The 20,154-nt window shown below is 38.4% G+C and overlaps 2 long non-coding RNA genes across 2 annotated transcripts in view; both read left to right on the forward strand.

Annotated features, from left to right (window-relative positions):
* The window catches only part of LOC111555282, a 481,645-nt gene that overhangs the window by 62,280 nt on the left and 399,211 nt on the right, over nt 1–20,154 (forward strand). The window lies entirely within an intron of this gene.
* The window catches only part of LOC111555281, a 220,675-nt gene continuing 219,583 nt past the window's right edge, over nt 19,063–20,154 (forward strand). Inside the window, exon 1 of the long non-coding RNA XR_002735480.2 lies at nt 19,063–19,115. This is a non-coding gene — a long non-coding RNA (uncharacterized LOC111555281). The remainder of the gene's footprint in view (nt 19,116–20,154) is intronic.

Below are 20,154 nucleotides of genomic sequence, written 5' to 3' on the forward strand. Positions count from 1 at the left end.
CTTCCTTCCTTCCTTCCTTCCTTCCTCCCTCCCTCCCTTCCTCTCTCCCTCCCTTCCTTGCTGGGAAAGAAGGGAGAGATTCATTGATGAGTTACCAATATTTTCTAAAAATATGCAGTAATATATAGTAATAGAAGAAAAAGGGTGTTTGGAAAGAGGTGCTGTGGAATAATGTTGGAGCCCTAAAAAATCTGTGGTTTACTAAACATTTCCTGGGTTGGGAAATATAATTGATTTGAATCCTCCAGCTGTGCCTTGTTTAAGAAGGGTGAATTGTTTTTATGATTTCTTTCTCCCTTTTTCTAGATCTATCTATCTTTCTCTCTCTGTCTCTCAAAATTTGAGGTATAGTTCTCTTTTCCCTCCCTCCTTGCCTTTTTCTTTTCTTTTCTTCTTTCTTTCTTTCTTTCTTTCTTTCTTTCTTTCTTTCTTTCTTTCTCTCTTCTTTTCTTTCTTTCCTTCCTCTCTCTTTGACATTAGGTAGAGCTGGACTGTAGTTTCCTCTCAGTGACATATTAATTGTGTGCCTTGAGGAAGTTGATTCTCTTCTCTAAGCCCTTGTTTTCTCATCTGTAATGACATCTGCTTTATCATAGAGTGATATTCATTAATCATCAAGGATTGGAAATGATAAGTAAAGCACTAGAATAGTTCCTGTCACATCAAACAAGCTTGCTAAATGAGAATTATCATTTTTCTATATAAATTTTACCCATGTGGCCTGCAGTGACTTTGTAGAGGAGCGAATCAAGGTTTCTTGATATGTGAGTCTCATGACTGTAGTAAGAAGCACAGCCAAGTTAGTCAACAAATGTTTATAAAAGTATCCATTGACAACATGGTGCTGTTGTATTAAACGTTGTACAAAAATCTTGCCAGTACAACTAATAATAAAAACTAGTTATTAAAAACTTGCCATCATATGTGGCAAGACATGGTAAAACATTTAGAATTAAAAAAATAAGTATTTCTGTAATTTTCTAGATCCTCTTCTTATAATTTTTAATAATTTTTAAAAAGTCCTGTCATTATTTCTAGATGTCTCTAACCTTTCAGAGATCTCTATGAAGCCAATGATTCACTTCTGGACCTTTGAAGTTATATGTTGGGGTTCGGCTTTAGGACATTCTTATTCCCATTTGTGATAACCGTGAGCAGAAAGCTGACTCATTACCTGATTAATACAGGTAAACAAGTAATGGGAGGAGAGTGCAATATAATTCACATCTGCCTTAATAAATCAGATTTATTTAACTCTTGTTTATAAACAAGAGGAATTTGCAAGTCCCCTCACCTTTGCTGTCTGCTCTTAGAGGGCTACTTTTCCTGTTATCTCCTGACATCCCTGCTTTGTTGTTTCTTTTCAAACCTGAAGCCACCTCTCCGTTCATCACCCACTGCCCTTCAGAACTCTTCCCTTGAAGTCTTTCCAAACAGGTGCTGTTTTGCTTCATTTCTGATCGACATTCTGCTAACTCTTGTTTCTTATAGTTGTTCTCCCTCCTGAATACTGACGTGCCTGTCTTTATGTAGCCCTAACTGCCTTTGTGTTTCCATGTTCACTACTTGGTGTTTACCAGTATTTATTCTGCCTCCTCCAGGAGAGCTTGTGAGGATAGGGATCCCATGTTGCTTTTTTATGTAATGCCCTACATTGTGATAAGTTAAATGAATTATAAAGACAACGGATAAAGGGCATATCTGGGAAAGCTCTCAGTATAGTTCTTTTTGTTTTTTAGTGTAGCAATTTTCATCTTAGTCTGATCATCTTACTATTAATAAAAACTTATTAGGCAAAGGTTCCAAATTATATCTTGCAGGAACATGCACAAGTTTGGACTGGTGGATGACTCATTGCCTCTGAAGAATTAAATAGTGGTGGTGTACTGAGAAAGTCAGCCTGAGAAATTGAGAGAGAAAGAGATCGAGAGATACTAAGTCCTGCTGCAGGCAGAACCCATTAAATGAGGCATTCCGGGGCCCCTTGTAACTTACCAATAACTCTCCCCATTTGTGTGGTACAGATGACAGGAAGATGAAGACTTTAGGCTGTCTGATGGGAGAATGAAGAAAAGGGACCACAAGTACTCCTCCCTCTGTCAGTCTCATGTCAACCAGTAGTAGTGGTAATTACCACCATTGCTGAGCCCCTTACTAGAGTAATAGCAGTATAGTAATAATATATCCAGATACTATGCTATTTTAAGAAAATAAATGCTATCACATTCACTCCTCACAAACCACCTCTGAAACATTTTCACAATTTTATGCAAGAGAACACAGAAGCTCAGGGTCACACCGTTAGTAGAGCATAGAGTCAGGCTATGTGTCCAGGTCTGTCCAATCTTAAAGCCTGTGCTAAGTCTTGTCCTCACCTATTTACCTGTTTATTTTGACTATTTTGTTGGTTTTTTTTTTTCCTTTGGGAAGGGGGAGGATGGAATCTTACATTTTTTGTCTTATATCCAGGACTTAGCATGTTAGGTGTGTTCTCAGTACATTTGTGCTGAGTGAATGGGCCAGTCTAGTCCAGTTGCTCTATGATGGAATGCGGAACTGAGCAGTGTAGTGTCTGGGAAAGGGCCATGTTGAGGAGGTAGGAAGGAGACCTAGGTCCTAGTTCATTCTCTCTTACTAACAAATGATCTTGGGCAAGTCACATACATTCTGTGGGTTTCAGAGTGTTACCTGTGAAACATAAGGGGGTTGAAGAACAACGTAATTTCTCCAATGCCTGATTCTTGTGAGGCATGGAGAAAAGGCCACTAGACTGGACCGCTTTGAACATGTGTTACAGTAAAAGAGAGCAATTTCATGCTTGGGATCAGGAATTCTGTTCTCTCTTTTTATCTCAGAAACCTATATTTGTGATTTATGATAAACTCTTGCATTTTCCAGTGCCATTCTTCCCATTTGCTGATGAAGATATAGCAATCCCTGCATCCTTCCTGGCTGTTTCATGATCTCAAAGTTTTATAGAAGATCAAAATTTAGTAACAATGTAGTAATAATATGATTAAGCACAATGATCGTAAAAAAGACCACAAATATCATCTAATGAAAACTCAGCCTCCTCTTCCTTCAATTTCCTCTTCCTCAACTAGAAAAATGTTGAATTGGGATGGCATTTAATGTTCTGGTTTAAATACAGGTATTTTAATATCTTGTAAATATCAGTGCTTATTGCAGTTGAAGAAAAGTATCAAGAAAATAACAGATTATTCAGACATAGACTGACATGCTGCACAATTACCCGAAGTCTACATTTTAACTGATTTTGCTGATGATTCCTACATTGAAATAATTTTCAATCACAAAATTACTCTTGTCCCTTAGAGTGAATTATTTTTCGAGAGGCTAGATTTCAGATATATACATACACACATACACACATATGTCTATATATATGCATGTGTGTATATACATATATATACATGTTTATATGTATACAGATATACATAGATACATTTGTTTAAAGTCCATCCTTTATAAGTCAGCCGACATAATGTTAATAACATAAACACACATACATATATATGAATATTATTAACATTATGTCAGCTGGCTTATAAAGGGTTGACTTTAAGCAAATTGAGTGTTGAACTTGATGGCCTTGACCATCTCTTGGATTTTTCCTGGGCTCATAATGATCAGAATATACATATTCTAGAAATAAAAATGTCGTTAGGGAATGACATGAAACCTTTAACTAGAGTGACCCATGGAAATGTTGATTATTGATGCCTTCCAGGTGTAGGAGGAAGAAAGACAATCTGCCAAGAGCCACATTCTGACATTAGTAGGTTTTGATGAGGGAGAAAGCAGGTAGAGGGCTGTCGAGTTACTAACACAAAGCCACACAAATGGCAAGTGGCAAGGATGAAATGAAAGCCCAGGTCCTTTGAGCTTCTTCTTCTTTTTTTTTCTGTTAGAGACGGAGTTTCATTCTGTCACCCAGGCTGGAGTGCAGATGCAGTGGCATGATCATAGTGCACTACAACTTGGAACTCCTGGGCTTAAGCCATTCTCCCTCCACTGCCTCCCAGTAGCTGGGGACTACAGGTGCACACCATCCTGCCTGGCTTTGAGCTTCTCTTTAACTACTTGCTCTCTCTACCACACCCTGACATGGTTTCCTGCTTCTATAAGAGCTGACAACCCTTTCTTGGGTTTGCAAGGTCAAGGTAGAGCATAACTGAGAACTTTGCCCACTGCTTAAATCGTTATTAAGTGGGACTATCACTTCATCCACTGATGGGAGATGGTAGGAAAGGGGTGATCCTTTTGAGAAGCTAAGTAGGGTGAAAAGCTGTGCTGGAAGAAATTGGTTTCTGGCATTATATTCAGGAATATAGCAATTTATTTGCAAAACAATTGTTAGCAGGGTGTCGTGGAGGGCAAGGATGAAAGAACTTAAGGGTTGGATTTTCTCTTAAAGGTGCTTCATTTGGCTGAAGTCTGTTTCCTCCCAGAGAATTTTAGTATTGAACAGGCTCATGATGGATATTATCTCCAGGTGTCTACTTTAGAGATCTATGTAGAGATCTACTCTTTTTCCTCCAAAATGTTCTGAAGTTCTCCAGTCTATCAGACCAGCATTCTTTCTGCTGCATTTTAAGCTTACTTCCTCTCTTACTTCTGTTTAAACTGATACCTTGCCCAACACTGGTTAATCCCAAGAAAGATCTTGGGACAAATGTATCTATTAGAACACTCTCTTTTTGGCTTAGTTGTCTTCATAATTCCTCTTGTAGGTGACTGGTTATCTTGATCTCTCCCACAATTGGTTTGGAAGCCTGCTCAGCAGCCCCTGTCACTCAACTCTCAAGGATCACTCTTGCTATCAAGCAAATATTAAAACAGGTGGAACCTGCCAACAGTAATATGACCCACTGAGGAGAGAAAGTGACTCAGTCTTGGCAGCTCAAGTCAGGGTTGAGAGAGGTGACTGTGGGAATCCAAATGAACAGCTTATTTCCAAAGAATGTGCAAAATTCCAGTGTCAAAAATGTGAACAATTCTGTGCAACTGGACACACCTGACACACCTCTGCAGTCTCCTCACACAAAGCCACCTGTTCTAAGTCAACTTCAGGAGAACCTTGTTTTCTAGCACCCACAGGAGCAGCTCCTACAACTCAAAGGAGAGGTCAAATGGAAGGAGGGTTTGCTCCAAGGCTCGGATATACAGCTCAGGGTTAACAAGAGTTTCCAGTGAAGCCCATGACGAAAGTTTATTATGAAACACTGACGTTTCTCACCTTTTTTTACACTTTCATTTTGCTGACCTGTTATCAGTAATTTACGTGTTACTCACTGTCAAAAAACATGAATAGTTCTTACAGCCTTCCTTCCCTTTCTTCCAAGTCTCAGAGCTTCTGCTGGGTCAGGTTAGCCCAACCTCAAAAAAACCTTGGAGTTTTTCCAGGTAGTCAGTTCTTTCTGCTCAGCTGCCACCATGACTTCATACATTTATGTAAAGGAAGAATAATCTAGTGGGGAAAAACTTGGCTGTATTAAGAGAAGATAAGAGTTTGAAGCCAAGTTTCATTAAGTTGATAATTATGTGACTTTATCTCCTTTGAAAAAGCAGCTTTGTCTCCTAGTACATCTGGTTTTAATTTTGTATGATACAGATAAGATACTAGTCACATGGTGATGTACAAGGATGCTCTGAAAATGAACTAAGGCATACTAAGTTCCAAGACTCCTTTAATATAAATCCTACATAAAGTCAGCAAACTGAGGTTGTCATTATAATGATGTAAGTGGATGTAAATGCTCACCACAGCTTAACTACATAAACACAAGGAAGAGGAAGAGAGATTTTTTTTTGAGTTAAAAAGAATAAGTGGCCAACATCCCCCCTTTTTTATTTTTACGGTGTGTGTACATTAACATTTCTAAATTACTCAATTCCTTCTTGTGAAGGTTTTGCTAAAACCTGTAAGTTTAGACTATCTGATGAAAAATCATATCCTTTTGTTATTGATGTTTTAAAACATTTAAGTATTTTGACCTAAATGCTGAAGAACAAAGTCAATTGTTCAAAAAGGCAGAATGTAAATATTTATTTAGCTTAGGTATTCTCAGAGCATCTATTTTCACAGTCAAAATACTTCCTCGCAAATATTTGAGAAAGAGTTATAATACGGCTCTTTGAAAAGCGTGGGAAATTAAGGATGAAATAAAAATGTGACTATAGACTTCCTTCCTCAATTTTGAATAAGATTTCAGTGAGGTTCTCTTATAATTGGATGTTGATTTTATTAGCTTTTTATGTGACTTCATACTGCTTACTTTTGAAAATGTTAATTGCATTTAATAGATACATGGTTTACAGTGAATTAAGTGAAATATTGAAAAACAATTCTTAGAAAATAAAAAAATGTTGCTTTCCATTTTATTCCTTTTTGATTTATTTATTCCCAGGTTCTGCAGATTAATTTAAGTTTCATAATTTTGTTTGCTACATATTCTTTTTTTTTTTTTTTTTTTGAGACGGAGTCTCGCTCTGTTGCCCAGGCTAGAGTGCAGTGGTGCTATCTCTGCTCACAGCAACATCTGTCTCCCTGGTTCAAGCAATTCTCCTGCCTCAACCTCCCGAGTAGCTGGGATTACAGGCACATGCCACCATGCCCAGCTAATTTTTTGTATTTTAGTAGAGATGGGGTTTCACCATGTTGCCCAGGCTGGTCTTGAACTCCTGAGCTTAGGCAGTCCACCTGCCTCGGCCTCCCAAAGTGCTAGGATTACAGTTGTGAGCCACCGCGCCCAGCCACTAGTTATTCACTTTCTTGTTTGAACTTTTGATCATTTATTCCTTTATTTGGCTGCCCATTCATTTGTTAATACACTTATGAAATATTCAATGACCTAATAATTTGTGTCAGTCACCATTCTAGGTACAATTACATTTCATTAGTATAAAGGCATACATTTTCATTTAGGCATATTTCTTTTATATTTGGCAAACTAATTTGTTTTGAAGCATATGGTAAACACTAGAAAGAAGTTGATATGACTTAGTATGGTAATAAGGGAATGTCTGCAATTCAGGTTTTTGACCAGGTCAGCAGTAATGATAACAGCTTACACCAACAGACCCCTGCCATGTACCAGGTGCTATTCCAAGTGCTTTTCATGAATAAATGAGTTGAATCCTTAAAATAACTGAAGATTAAAATAAGAGAGGAGGAAACTGAAGCAGATACCTCACTTTAAGTGATGCTGTTAAAGTTACAAAGTCTAATAAATGCTGGTGCCAAAAGGACAATATTACAAATGTCAAAGTGTTTTTGTAAGGATTAAAATAAAAAAGTCATGCAAAGTGTTTATATCTCAATAATCAGTAGGGAAAAAAACCCAGATCATAGAATAATTGTTTTTGTGATTACACCAACTGACTCATTTAAAATGCAGTCTCTAGGGTGGACTTAACTCTGTCACCTACTAGCTGTGTGACCCTTCAAAAAAATTGTTTTACTTCTCTGTGCCTCAGTTTCCCATCTGTAAAATGAGCACAATTCCTGCACTATCGAAGTAGGTAACTATGAGGCTCTAGTCTAGGAGATAGGGACTTGACAGTGTGTCGCAGGCCATGAAGAACTTTGGGAGTGTAGGAATTTTGCAGCAGTGTCTTTTTTAATGGTCCTACCTGCTGGTAGGACACCCCCCTTTTAAAAGATGCATAGCCTAAATAGTACACAAATCAACTGTTACCTCATGTAGCTTTTTTTTTTTTTTTTTTTCCCCACTAAACACTTCTGGGTTCTTGGTGATTCTTTTGCAAACCACTTCCTCTTGTTGAAATCTTGAACTAGTTTTCATATAGAAACTAGCTGTTGGGGTGATAGCACATGAGCCAGTTTATTAAAATCATCACCTGGTCTTTGGAGAATGGTGGTCTCTTCTGATTCTTTGTCCTGGATTACAACTCCATCTTGCCACCCACCCCCATCATAGAAACTCGTCCTTAAATACTCTTAATTGACCACATCTCTCTGCTCTGTAATTCTAGCTTGCAAAATAAGCTCTCCTAAATATATCATCTGATGACTATTCCAGTTTGCTGTGCTTTCTATTTTTTACATCTTGTGTTATTTGAAGACGTTTATATTTACCTAAACCCCCTAGCAGCCCCAGGGGAAAGCAGGATGCCATGAGGCTCCAAGCACGCTGACTGTCTGCATTCATTGGCCAGAAGGAACAGTATTCACTCCTCTTTGGTTTTCACACAAGTCACTACTTTCTTGACTCAACCACACATCCCTTCCTTTGTTATGCTTGTATTTGAGTCATTGCTGCTGCTGATAACCAAATGCTGTTTTGCCATGTTCTTTTCTTTTTTCTACTATTTGGAAAATCTAATGGCTTGCTCCTATTCTGTCCCCTACAGAGAGTGCAGTGGCTCATGCCTGTAATCTCAACATGTTGGGAGGCTGAGGTGGGCAGATCATATAAGGCCACGAGATCGAGACCAGCCTGGCAAAACTCCATCTCTATTAAAAATAAAAAAATTGGCTGGACATGGTGGCATGCACCTGTGGTTCTGGCTACTTGGGAGGCTGAGGCAGGAGAATTGCTTGAACCCGGCAAGTGGAGGTTACAGTGAGCTGGGATCACACTACAGCACTTCAGCTGGGGTGACAGAACAAGACTGTGTCTTAAAAAAAATAAATAAAAGCTAATATTAAGTTGACTTTCTATTACTGTGGATTTAATTAGTACAGTTAGTGTGTTTTCTATGCGGAAGGGGGATGGAGGAAGGAGGAAAGAAGCTGTTATTATAAACTGTAGTATATGTTTAAAAAAGTTACAATTTTTATCCTTTTTTATTCTTAGAAGCAATATATCTCACACTTCAGGGCTAAAATGTACTTCTCTTCCTCTTCTAAAATCCTGGATGCAAATACTTGGTTTTAAGTTCTCTTTTCCATTCCAGGACACTTTGCAGCCAAAAGTGGAGGTTGAGCTGATCAGGACGGGTTAGGCAACCTTTGTTGTTGAAGGAAGATTTTGCTGGAAGGATCCTGTCCCAGTCCCTCCCCTCCCCTCTTCTTCCTCTTCCTCCCCCTTATGATTTGCTGAGCTCTTCAAACACTTTGTCCCTGGGATCACCCTCGCCTCGGGGATGAAGTGCTCCAACGTGGCACCCTTATACCTTGCAAGTGCCTTCAGCAGTGCTTCTGTCAGCCTTGGATGGTGTAATCCAGAGCTGGAGGTCTCTAAGCAGTCAGGCTGCTGCGAGCATGAGATTTTGGTGTGTTTGCACCAGCTTCCTGTTGCAGAATTTGGGAAGTGAATCTGGTAACTGCCTGAACAGAAACACTTCCCCTTACTTTCTATATCAAAGAGAAGTTATGAAGTTACCTGACATTGTTGTCTCTTTTTAGGAGTAAGGACAAAGCATTGTGTTTTAAGGAGACTACATAAATAGGGAAAGAACTTCAGCTTCAGCTAAAACAGGTCACACAATTTCTTTTAGCCTCAGTTTCCTCTTATGTAAGATGAAGCAATACTATGCCCCTTGCATGATTGCTATGAGAAGGCAGTGAGATAACTTAAATGAAGTGCTAGGTACCTTGGCAGGGGGCACTCAATAAGTGGTAGCCATTTCTCTTTTGAAGAATATGTTCTGTTTTGTATAAATGTTGTGGACTATGTCTTCTGAAGTTTGTTTTGTGAGTTGCAGTCATGTGCTTCATATTTCCAGTATAACCCTTGTACTCTGTGTAGGTGTTTATACCCACTTTTGCCAGTGGAGTGAGAGCTCCTGCAGGAAAGAGAGGCATGGTGTGCTTGCTGATCTATGTGCTGGGGTAGAGAGGCATGGAAGGAAGGGCCAAAGACTTCAGGCTGGAGCCAGGCTATCTGAGTTTAAATGCTGCTGCTAAGTTAGTAGCTGTGTCAACTCAGGCAAGTTACTTAGCTTCTCTGTGTTTCAGTTTCATCATCTGTAGAATAGAGACACTACTGTATACTACCTCATAGAGAGATTGTAAGAATTAAATGAAAAAATTCACAGATATATGTAAAATGCTTAAAACAGCATCTGGCTCAGGATATGTATACTGTTACTATTTACAGCATACATCAGACTCACCATATGGTGAGTGCTCCCTAAATGCAAGCTTGCAAATGAGTGGGAAGTAGAGCATCCCTCTTTCTCTGTGTTCTATAGGGATCCCAAATAGAAGTGTGAACTACACGTGCTTATAAGAGATAGAATATCAAGAATATCAAGTAGAATTTAGATTCCTGTATATGGGAGAATATTCCTCTCCTGCCGGACTCTCTTTCTGTTTCTGCGGCACCCTTGATTTCCCTCCCATTTGGTATTCCCAGGGTTCCTGTTTGTATCTCTTTGGTCATATCTCCTGGTCATATCTCTGGTGGTCAGTTCTGTGGGGACAGCACTATGTCCAATTTGTTTAATGTTGTATCAGTAGCTCCTAGCCTCTGGCATGATAGCTTCCAAAAGCATGTTTAACAAATGATACGTGGAACACTAGAAAGTGCTATTGAACGTAAGCAGTTTCCAAGAGACACTATTTGTGCACTTAGTAAGGTCAGTACACTGGGCCAGGGCAGGGGCAGGAATACGTGAGAGCACAAGTGTAGTGGGAACATAATGTTAATTTACAACCACAGGAAAAAACAAATATGCAAGGTCATAAAGCTTGAGTTAGAAAACAGTCCCATTATTAGTGTTAACCCCAAACCTTGGTATTTAGTTTAGGGTGGAATCTGGGAAGAGAAATCAAATGGGAGATTCAGCCTCGAAGAATCACATGATAAAGACTGACTAAATACTGTAAATTTTTCTCAGAGCAAACTTTTATAATACATGTTTCTCAAATATTAATTGATGGTCTAGTGTCTAAAAGAAATAAGCCCAGGAAGGCTATACCATTATATTTTAAGGCTATATCACTCTAACAACTCCTTGAGAGTTATGTCAATGTCCAGGATGTTTTGTGCCTTAGTCAGGCATATGATATATTACTGCTTGCCTGGCCCAGTGTCTTTTAAGGAATTCTGTGGATCAAGTGTCAGGCCATGGCAGGAGACTTGTTCTAAAACAATCGTCAGCCTGGTTGAAACAACATAAAAAATGTTTCTAAGTTTGCTATGAGTGTTGTTCATGGCACCTCACCACAAAGCTATTTTCCTTTGCATCTTGCAGTTGTTTTCATGGTGGCAACTTCTGCAAAGCATATATGACACCTGACAAAGGATGTCATGGCAGGTTGAGTGGTCTATCTGTAAGTCTTTCTAATTTGGCAGTAAAATTTTAAAGCAAATCTCAGAAAATCCTTGTTGATCTTTGACTCTATGCCCATTAAAGTCTTTTATACCCCCCAAAGAATTAAGATCTTCAGATAAAATGTGAAGTGCGGCACAAACGAAGACACGTTTGTCAAGTATTAAAACATGCCAGGACTTGGAGGTGTCACAAGATCTTTTACAAAGCGTGTATAGTTTTGTAAATTTAACAAATGACATGAAATTTTATCTTTATAAATGAAACTCCCAATTCTTGTTTTTCTTTCTCAACTGGAGGCAACTAGAAAAAGAAAGACTTTTTGCTTTAAGATTGGATTTATTTTAGGCCTATTGTTGATTTTTGGATGTATTACAAGCCCCGGTAGGAGAGGGAAGTTCTGGAGCCAGAAGGACCTTGATCCTGCCTTTGGCACCAATCAGGCGCATACACTGGGGCAAGTCTCTTAACTTTCTGATGGTCAGTTCCTCATCTGAAAAAGGAATAACATACCTGCCTCACATGGTAGTGCCCAGCACGTACCGGGCAACATTAATTTTAAAATCTGAATTTAGGTTACTTTTTAAACATACATATGGGTAGAAAGAAAACTGGGCTTAAGCCAGAAAACCAGTCTTGGTCCTGCTACTTCTTAGTTTTCAACAAATTAACTCAGAAATAGAAATTTAGAACTGAAGGGATTTGGAGGGAGCCCAGCCCTCTTGATTTTCGAATAACAAAACTGAAGACCAGAAAAATGATAAGCCTTGCTTAAGGCCAGGCAAGCTAGTGACAGGGCATTGAACATAAAAACCAGCAGTCAGGGTGCCGGGTCCCAGCCCTTTTCAGTCCTACAGCCCTGCCTTTTGGTAAAAAGCTACACAGATTTGTTATGATTTAATCACGTTTGTTTCAAGTGTCAACCTAATTTGATATTCTTAGTGCCAAAAAGACTTCTTTAGAATAGAAGAACAAAATGACAACCATGACTATTTGACCAGAAGAGAATTATAGAGCAGAGAATCTTAGAGTTCTGACATAACTCAGAAAGTTAAAGATCAGGGCGGTGACCCTCGGCCTGGACTGATGCATGGACATGCAGTGCCAGAACTTCTCAAAGATTCTCAATCTTTCCCCCCACATCACAGCTGCCTTATTCTGGGGAAAATAGAAAGGTACCTCTTTGAGGGAAGAGCACATGTATTACATATTGTTTGAAACCTCCACGGTGGCTTGTACAGTGCTTAGCATCCCACTGATTTCTTTAAATGCCTTCTAAATAGTATGGACAATGAAAAACTACTACTAGAATTTTCAGTATAGGGTATTGATGGGATTTACAAACTGAATGCACCTGTGCAATCAGCACCCTGATGTATACACACAGAATATTATCAGCATTCCAGAAGCCTCCTCCATGCCTCCAGAGGGGTACCTTAATCTTCGCTTCTAACAGCGTACAGCATAGACGAGCTTTCTCCTGTTTGTTTACATTTTGTACAAATTGACTGACACAATAGGTACTCGTTGCATTTGGATTCTTATGGGAAATATTCAGATGTTGCTTTGGATCCACAGGAAGTAGGATTACAAATTGGGGGCCCTCAGTGAAGGACAAAAGCATTTTGTATATTGCAGTTTCATTTTATTGATGGAAAGTGGTATCAATATAGTACTTGATTAGTAAGAGTGTGTAGGTGTAATTAGGTCTTATTGCCAAGATTTTTGTACCTTAAATGATTCACTACATTTTACAGCAAAGTATAATTTTAGTTAGGCCAATTGATGTAAATAATACAAAATTGAGGAGAGTGAAAAATAAAACCCTTTCCCTTGTGTGCTTTCCTTTGAAATTGTTTTTAAGCAAATTTTAATTTTTTATATAATGTTCAGAAAAGAATGATAAATTTTCTAAATAAATAATCCAAATAAAAAGAAATTCTGAATGATGAACCCAGATCATTCTGTCTTCATTATCTTTATATTCCTATTATACAACTAAATGGCTGACACATAGTATGCATTCAATAAATGATGACTGCTAGAATAAGTGAATAATTAAGTTAAAACATGATGACAAACCAGGACATCACAACTTATTCTAGAGAATATATACCAGCAGAGTAAACAGCAATACTGGGAGACTTAACACTCTGTACATAAATGAAGACCATTTGGAAGCAGTTTTGCTTTTCAGATTTGGAGTCAGGCAATTGTAATCCTCCAGTTCTCATGGTGGAAGAGATTGCTAATTATGTCTCGGTATCCCTTTTCTTCTTCTTTTTGTAATAGAATTCCTGAATATTAGCAAGGCACATGGCTACTTGACTAGATATAATATTTCACAGCATCCTTTGGAGCTACAAGACTGCGTCCTTGTCAATGGAAAGTGACCAGAAGTAATGCAGGCATCTTCTGGATTTCACTTTTAAAAAACAATTTCTGCTGACTGGGAAATGATAACAATAGAACAGCTGAAGAGAGTCCATAAATGAGTCCCATATCTGTAGTAGAATCTCTGCTCACCTGTGGATTGTTAAGTAAGAGAGAAACAAATTTCTATGTTATGAAGACACTCTACTTGGGGTGGGGGTCTTTTTTTTTAAAGAATACCTTAGCATATACCCTAATTAATATAGAAATTTGAACCAGAAGTGGGGTGTTACCATAACAAAAAGCTAAGTTTTGTGTCATTGAATAGCAACAGGCAGAGGGTGACATGGGTACGAAATTTGATCTAGAAACATTGGTAACACTTGTTATTCTGTGATATGTAATTTGCTAAAACAGTTACCTATCATAACTTGAAAGACAGGCTATGCACCTACTGACCTTTAGCTCAATGGGAAAAACTTTGCATATAGATATATATTGGCTAGTCCTCACTACTTTTAACAATGTATTATAAGAAGAAATGGAAGTTATGGAATTATTAGCCAGCAAGCAAAGACAGAAGAGAATATAGCTCTGATAAGGGAGGTTCTTATTACCTATGGCTTGTAATCTAATGTGTTTGAAAGACTCAGTCATACAGAGTTGGAAAATCTGTTTGTATCCCAAACAGCAGTAGAGAAGTTTGATGATGGAGGCTTTTTTCACGTGCCTTCTGTTAAATATTCAATTGCCAACTGTTAAGTGCCTTCAGTTGGCTGGGCAATTGAAGCCAGTCCAGAGCAAAGATTACATTGAAGATGCTGCCTTCCTGTTTCACATGGTTGCCACTAAAGTCAGCCAACATTAAATGAAAGGAAAGAGAGACAAGCTGAGCACAGAGACCAGGAGATAGATAAAAGAGAAGACTTGGCTTAAAAACTGTGACCAGGGACAAACTTTGGCTATTCTGACTTTCACATAGAATCCAATAGATTAGAATCCTACTCAAAAATAGGGGTGACTGTGGTGTCTATTTGCAAAAAGAAATGTGTGCATAGATATTGGGAGGAGGGGTAGACATGGCAGAAACTGATAATTTACCCTAGTAACTAACCATTCTTCCTTTCTTTAGCAAAATGCACCCCAAACCACCCTAGTTTTAGGGCACATGGTTGCCTACCTAGTGACTATATTCTCTTAGCCTTCTTTGTGACTAGGGATTGCTTTGTGACTCAGTTACAGCCAGTAGTACATGAATGGGAGTTTTTTAAGTGTTTGAACATCATTGAGTATTTATTCCACTTCCCTTTCTGCAACTGGCTGAGAAATAGCAAACAACTGGAGATGCCTTGGGCCAAAGAGAGATGTTGCATATTGACAACAATAGAGCCACTCCACTGCTGTGATACCACCCACTTCTGTATTGTTACATAAAGAAGCATACATTTCTGTCTTATCTAAGCCACTCTATTTTTTGAGTGTCTTTGTTTCAGCAGCTTAACTGTGGTCTAATGAACATATAGGCTTCTGCACACTGTCAGGTTCAATATAAGAAAAGAGAAACAACTTTAAGTATTTGAAATGGAAAGATATTTTACAAAACTGACTGACCAGGGGAGCTACCAACTCTGAGACCAGCAATGGAGCTATGTCAGGGTCAAGAACCTAATGCTGCTATTATCGCTGCCATGGCTTCTGAACACTAGGTCCTGGAATGTGGTGCTAGGAGCCTTACTCTGGTTGTCAGCAGAAATAGCCAAGAAGGGATAGGAAGGTGGTGTCTGCCTTCTATATCTTCATGCCACACTTGTGTGTATCCACCTTTTGGGACCCAATTTCCTTCCAGGACTCTAGCTGCAGGGAGATCTTGAAAATGTTGTTTTTGTCTTTGCAACCTCTCCAGTGAGAATGAATGGAAATTGAGTGAACAAATCCATAGTTCCAGCCCTCAGTTATCTCATAGTTAAATGGAGATGGTATGTTACCCACCTCAAAGGGCTACTGGGAGAATTAGATGAGATTTAATAAATGGGAAGTACATATGTATGTTTGGTACATATTAAAAATTCAAAAATACAGACACTATATTATAATATCATTTAGTTACTTAACATAGCATGCCTATTTGCCACATGCTTGTCTCTTTCACAAAAATGACTGGCCGGCTAGGGACTGATAAGTTTGATAAGAATCCCTCTTTCTATATTATAATATAAAAGTAGCAACATCTCTATTATTACAAAAGCTACCACTTGAAGGTAATTTTTTTTTTTTTTTTTTGTGAATGCTAAAGGAAGTGAGAACCCTCCCTGGTTTAACAATAGAGGAGTAAGACTAGAGAAAGCAGCAGGGGTGCAATCATTTTTACCGTCTTCAGGAATCAGCATTCTGTTTTGAAACAATAGAAATCTATGGAAGGATATTAAGTTGGGGAGAGGCATTATCAGATTTGCCTTTCAGGAAGCTGTCTCTGGTGAAATGGAGAGAATACATTAGAGGAGGGGTGGTTAGTGGGCAGTTGCAGTAATTTAGGCAAGCAATGGTAGTAGCTTAGACCACAAGAGCAGTGGCTCTGGGAGGGGAGACAAGCAGTTTGGCAGGTGTTCTCAGCAGAACTTGGTGATTGCTACCTCTGAATCCTGTCAAGGAAACTTTCGAGTAACAGAAAAATTTATGTTTCTCAATTAATATGTGGATACTTATTACCTGGTATGAATTAAAAGCCTGATTCTGATTCATACAATTAAATGAGAGTAAAGGAAGATGATGTCGTCATCTTTTGTTGGTTTACAACTATGAAGGAAAGAAATATTTTATAAAGTTTTCTATGAACTGGGTTCAAAGTTATTTAATGGCTGAGTGTGAAAGGCTTTCAAAGCATAATTATGCTGCACTGTTAAGTATCAGTGACCAAAATGTTGATAAATTGCTTCATGTTAAATGACCAGACCTTTTAATGATTTACACACTTTATTCAGGCTACCCTCACAAGATACCTTGCACAGGGAGGCCCCATGTTAAAGTATAGAGAACGGTCTGGTTGATATGCTGCAGATAATCTTGCTAGAGCCTTATTTCACTAATCTGTTTGGATCTTCAGTCAAGGATAACACCATTATGATAGTATTCTTATGGTTCCTTTTTTTTTTTTTTTGAGGTGGAATCTCGCTCTGTCACCAGGCTGGAGTGCAGCGGTGTGATCTCGGCTCACTGCAACCTCCACCTCCTGGGTTCAAGCAATTCTCCTGCCTTGGCCTCCTGAGTAGCTGGGACTATAGGCGTGTGCCACCATGCTCAGCTAATTTTTGTATTTTTAGTAGAGACAGGGTTTCACCATGTTGGCCAGGATGGTCTTGATCTTTTGACCTTGTGATCAGCCCTCTTTGGCCTCCCAAAGTGCTAGAATTACAGGCATGAATCACTGTGCCCGGCCTCTTATGGTTTCTTTTAAGTGGAGTAGATTATAAAGTGTGGCATACTCTGTTTTAAAATCAGTGATGTCTAAAGTAATTATAGGGCATTGCAAAACTACAGGAATAGATATCAACTCAAGTGAAAAGAAGCCGTTCGGTTCCGTAGCAAAGCGTTCTCGTCAGCTCTGTCCCCACATCACTGGTGGCGAATGTTGGCATTGCTGGTATCATTACAGGTAAAAGGTCAGTCACATTCCAACTTCCTTAGTCTTTAGTATTTCCTGTGCAGTCTAAAAATATACTGGGAGAAAGTTGGCTGAGCTCAAAGCGTAGGAGAAATCTATTTCATCCTGAGGACAGTGGCTGCACTTTGTTCACTGTTTAATAGTGGAACATTAAGAGAAGCGGAATTATTTGAACAACTCCAAACTGTTTGATTCAATTAAAAAGCATTTACTGGATTTGGTGCTTATGAAGATGTTCCTGATTCTTTTCTGCCTGCTCTGGTGGTCTAAGAGTTGATTTCCATCCTCCCAATCCTTCTTGAATCTAGCAAAAAATGTACAATTCAGAATAAACCTGGTTCTTAGAAAGAGTATCTTTTTACCTGTTACAATTTTTAGAAGGTCAATTGTTAAATATGTCATTTGTCTGTAAGTGTGGCTAGTAATTTTGCCAATTTTATTTCTTTACTATATATTTATAGTATAGAATATATAGGACTCTTATGTATAGGACTCTCTTGAGCAGTCAACGTTTTTCAAGGACGTACTCTACTGAGGACAAATTTTCCTAAATTCTCACAGTCCCTATGTTACATATAGGGAAACCAACTGCTCTCTAGTCAGGAAAAATGAGTTACCCTTGGTGACAGAGGGATCACCTGATCAGAGTTCCACAGATGAGCCAGATGAGTTGTTTCCCAACCTACCCCTCTTCATTAGTCATTTTCATGTCATGTGTGATTACGTGACTTAGAATAATGTAAAATAGCCACAACACATAAAATATTATTTTAAATAGGTATTCTTAAATAATTTGCCAATAATCTTATGCTTTGCCAAGTCTTTGAAAAAATAGAAGTTTAGATTAGATCTTTAAAATAATACACAAAGAAATGAGAGATGTAACTTAAAAAGGCAACCTTATTTCTAAAGATTTTCAACTTTTTGTTTATTAACAATTAATAATTTATTAAAGTTCTTAAGGAATCTATTTCCAGCTTAAAATCATAGAAAAAAAAAAGTAGGAGAATTCAGGAGTGTGATTCAGAGTTGCCTAAAGAGTATGCTAAAAGTCAACTTTTTTATTCCCTTAGGCTTGGTATTCACAACACATTTCCTTAAATGTCAGCATTTTGGTTCAATTTATGTTTTCCATTTACAGTTTATTTTTCTTTTCAATTGCAAAGTAATACATGTCCATTCTCATGATATAAAAATGGATAATATAAAGTATGTAGAATAGAAAACACCATAGTACCAACCCTCCATCTCCCCTATCTTTCTACCAATTCCACCTGGGAACTCTTCATTGTTTATAGTTTGGGGAGTATATTTCCATTGCTTTTCTCTGAATTTGCAAGAAATTCTATTTCTAAAATGCGATCGCATTTTGCGAAGAGAATACTGCATACCCTCATCCCACTTTCATGAGAAAGACCCTGCAGGTGAAAGAAAGAGTGGAAGGTAAGAGCAAATTAATATTGGATTAAATAAAATCTCCTCAGGTTACTTTTGTTTCTGGGACTAGCTTTAGAGTATTCTCATTGTCTGCATTGTCTGCTATGGGCTGAATTGTGTTTCTCCAAAATTCATATGTTGAACCCCTAACCCACAATGAAACTGAATTTGGAGATAGAGCCTATAAAGTAATGATTAAGGTTAAATGAGGTTGTAAAGGTGGGGCCCAGATATGAGTGCTTGAGCTCTCTCTCGCTTTCTCTTACACAAAGGTCATGTGAGCACACATTATAAAGGCAGCTGCCCACAAGGCAGGAAGAGAGGCATCATCAGAAACCGACCATACTGGCTTCCTCATCTCAGACTTTCAGCCTCCAGAATGGTGAGAAATAAATTTCTGTTGGTTAAGCCACCCAGTCTATATTTTGTTATGGCAGCCGAAGCTGACAAATATTGTTTCTCCTTGATGGCTGTGCATTTGGAGGGAGCCTCTGTGAACCCTGACTTTCCTCTAGGAGCAGGTTGGGTAGGAAAGTAACACCCATCAGCGGAGTGTAGTTCATACAGATTTGGACCAGACAGGGAGTGAAAAGCGGAAGGAGAGGACTGGGCTCAAAAGACAAACACCAATACTGAAAGGCAAGCTTAGGAGAAATCAACACTGTTAGGAGGAATTGACAAAGCAAATCTTATGACAAATTTCAAAATTAAAAAATCCTAACAGAAATAAAATGTCTCATTTGGATAATTTTTTAAATCTTCTAAGTGCTTTTCTATCTGTCTTCTCATTCGATCCGCAGATTAATGTTTGAAGTTAGAGTTTATAATTATTATTTATCTCAGCTTGTCAGCTGAAGAAACCAAGAACCTAATAATTTAATTAAATGACTTGTGTAAGTTTTTTTTTTTTATTTTTATTTTTATTATACTTTAAGTTCTAGGGTACATGTGCATAACGTGCAGGTTACATATGTATACATGTGCCATGTTGGTGTGCTGCACCCATCAACTCGTCAGCACCCATCAATTCATCATTTATATCAGGTATAACTCCCCACTGCAATCCCTCCCCCCTCCCCCCTCCCCATGATAGGCCCCAGTGTGTGATGTTCCCCTTCCCGAGTCCAAGTGAGCTCATTGTTCAGTTCCCACCTATGAGTGAGAACATGCGGTGTTTGGTTTTCTCTTCTTGTGATAATTTGCTAAGAATGATGGTTTCCAGCTGCATCCATGTCTCTACAAAGGACGCAAACTCATCCTTTTTTATGGCTGCATAGTATTCCATGGTGTATATGTGCCACATTTTCTTAATCCAGTCTGTCACTGATGGACATTTGGGTTGATTCCAAGTCTTTGCTATTGTGAATAGTGCCGCAATAAACATACGTGTGCATGTGTCTTTGTAGTAGCATAATTTATAA

The sequence above is a fragment of the Piliocolobus tephrosceles genome, chromosome 10, assembly GCF_002776525.5.
Source record: "Piliocolobus tephrosceles isolate RC106 chromosome 10, ASM277652v3, whole genome shotgun sequence".
Classification (NCBI taxonomy): domain Eukaryota; kingdom Metazoa; phylum Chordata; class Mammalia; order Primates; family Cercopithecidae; genus Piliocolobus; species Piliocolobus tephrosceles.